This window comes from Bos taurus, chromosome 23 (genome assembly GCF_002263795.3).
Source record: "Bos taurus isolate L1 Dominette 01449 registration number 42190680 breed Hereford chromosome 23, ARS-UCD2.0, whole genome shotgun sequence".
NCBI classification, from domain to species: domain Eukaryota; kingdom Metazoa; phylum Chordata; class Mammalia; order Artiodactyla; family Bovidae; genus Bos; species Bos taurus.
Window position 1 is genome coordinate 5,336,819 of NC_037350.1, and position 2,927 is coordinate 5,339,745.

The 2,927-nt window shown below is 37.7% G+C and overlaps 1 non-coding gene across 1 annotated transcript; it reads right to left on the bottom strand.

The window, feature by feature from the left end:
* Positions 1-2,151: 2,151 nt before the first annotated feature.
* TRNAG-CCC (transfer RNA glycine (anticodon CCC)) lies at positions 2,152-2,224 on the bottom strand. Its single transcript has one exon. It is a non-coding gene; the product is annotated as a tRNA-Gly (tRNA).
* Between the last annotated feature and the right edge of the window lie 703 nt (positions 2,225-2,927).

Below are 2,927 nucleotides of genomic sequence, written 5' to 3' on the forward strand. Positions count from 1 at the left end.
TCAATTTAAGTCTGAATTTGGCAATAAGGAGTTCATGATCTGAGCCACAGTCAACTAAGTCGACTAAGTTGCATTTGTTTCAGAAACTCTACAGTTTACTAAATTCACATGCTGTTTGTGTTTGGGGAAAAGGTTCTAATTAAAGAAGTGTTTTGCTTTACATTTCCCAACTACTTTGTCACTACGCCATTAAAATTCCTATTTTTTTCTCGTGTGTCATTTAAATGCAGTATAGCATCAGTCTCCAGGCATAAACATTTAAATAGGTGTCTAGCCACTACCTAATTTTTTGTCTCAGAACATTTTGGTGCTATTTAAACTCATATCCATATTTCCCCTTTGGTTTTGTAATAATGATATCAGATGATATAAATTCCTTAGTGAGAAATAAAGCCAATGGGCCATAAGAACCACAGAAAGTAGCTATACTGAAACTGTTTATCCTCACAGGTATGTTTAGATTGTCCTTTAACTTTCTTTATTCTGCTTCTGATTCCTGTGCTTCTGCAACGTTTTTTGACTCAACCTTCAGAGATCCTTTTATCTGAGATAGTTGCTTATGGAACTGGTCTTTCTCCAGCTAACAATCAGTGTTAGATTAAAGCACTCTCAGGTTCAAGATCCCAGAGCTCTAATTTGCTTTCTTATGTATATGGAAGTGTGTGTGTGTATGTGTGTGTGTGTGTGCGCGTGTGCACGCACTCAGATGTGTACAACTCTTTATGACCCCATGGACTGTAGCCTACCAGACTTGTCTGCCCATGGAATTTTCCAGGCAAGAGCACTGGAGTGGGCTGCCATTTCCCATGTGTATTGCTACCTTATTTTGAGGGGAAAAATGGTAAATAAGCACATACATATGGGCTTCCCAGGCGGTGCAGTGGTAAAGAATCTGCCTGCCATTGTAGGAGACACAAGATACTCGGGTTCAGTCCTTGGGTCGGGAAGGTCCCCTGGATAAGGAAATGGCAACCCACTCCAGTATTCTTGCTATAAAATTTCATGGACAGAGGAGCCTGGTGGGCTATAATCCACGGGGTCTCAGAGTCTGACACAACTGAGCACACACACACACAAAGCACATACAGAAAAAAATACACCTGTTGATTGCCTAATCCATCATTCACTCATCCAATACCTGTTTACTGAGAGCTAGTTTATGCTTGGCATTATTCCAGGTAGTCAGCTACTTTGGGAGAATAAGACAAACAACTTTCTTGTGCTCACAGAACTTGTAGGCTAGTAGGTATAGTTTTAATACAGCATCCTTCATATAATTTTCTTAATATTCCTAATTGACAGCTTGTCCTGGAGACTTGCATTACCTCTTTAATTGGACTTGTAGAGCTGATGATTTCTGGGAACTTGCCCAGATGTGTACTATGATCATCTACAAGCTAAGAACACAAGGGAATAGCAAACATCTATAGGAATACCTTCGCTTTATTGCATTTCAAAAATGTTGCATTGGTTTTTGTTTTGCAAACAAGGTTTGTAGCATGATGGTTAGCAATTTTTAGAATTAAAGTACTTTTAAAGTAATGTCTGTTCTTTTGTAGACATAATGCTGCTGCATACTTAATAGACTGTAGCAGAGTTTAAACATAACTTTTATATGACCTAGGAAAACAAACAAATAAAAAATTATGACTCTATTTATTGCAATATTCACTTTAGTTTGGAGGACTGGGGCTGAACCTACCATGTCTCTGAGATATGCTTGTATTCCATTATAACAGAATCTCCAGAGAAAAAGATAAATATTAATATTTTATGAAAGGAGGATAATGCATCTATGATCTACGAGCTAGGTGGAGCTAGCAACACTCTGTGAAGTGGGAGCAATACCTCACTCATCATGTGAAGAGAATAAACCTCTGGTCTCCTTGGCTAAGACTTTCTGAAACCTTCCATGGAGCTCTTTGCTAGCAGTTAGATGTTCTACGGGTAAAGTTAGCAAGAAAATCCATTGCTAATAAGATAGGATTGAATCACAAGAAAGCGTGCATCAGGACATAACAGAAAGACCAGCTGTTTAATGGGAGATCTCTCATAGCAGATAGAGAGCACCAACTTAGCTTTTTTTTTTCTTGGTTGTACTGGGTCTAGTTATTGCATGAGAGATCTTTACTTGTGGCATGTGGGATCTAGTTCCCTGACCAGGGATTGAACCCGGGCCCCCTGCATTGGGAGTGCAGAGTCTTAGCCACTGAACCACCAAGGAGGTCCCCAACTCAGCTTTTTTTGGGCTGAGCTTTCAAAATGGATTGTGTGGTTCAGAAAATGTGCAAAATGAAGCTTAGAGCAAGATGTTAGGATATTTTAATGCAAAATTACAGTTTTTTTTACTTTTTTAAATTAGACTTTATTACCAAAAGAATAATACAAATATTCTTTCTAAAGGAGAGACAACTGAATGTAACAATTCCTGGAACTTAATATACTAAGAAGAGTTAAGATCATTCTACAATAGCAGCTGAAGTAGAAATTTTTCTTCTTATATATAGTTTATTATAAAGAAGTTCTTATATTCAACATAGCATTGCACTTTGTAAAAAATTATGGAATAGTTGTTGAAATTCGCCTCAAACATTCATAGAGGTAGAATTAAAATTTCCTCATTAGTTTGAGATGTTAGAACATGACTTTAGAACTTAAATTGAGAGATATAATTAAGTTTGCTTGGGGACCCTTTCATGATCACTGACTTGTGAGGAGTACCGTAGCTTCACAGCTATACAACTGCCCCAAGTCACAGGTAAAAATAGGAAAAATGACCTTCCATCAGTGACTACCCGCAGAGAACTGGTATTTACCCACATCCTTTTGAATTCTTTAGAATTCCTCTTTTCTGTCCCTGTTGCCAGAAATTTCATATTTTGAGATGAAAGAAAGATAGTGTTAAGTCATGTTTGGCTTTTGCGATC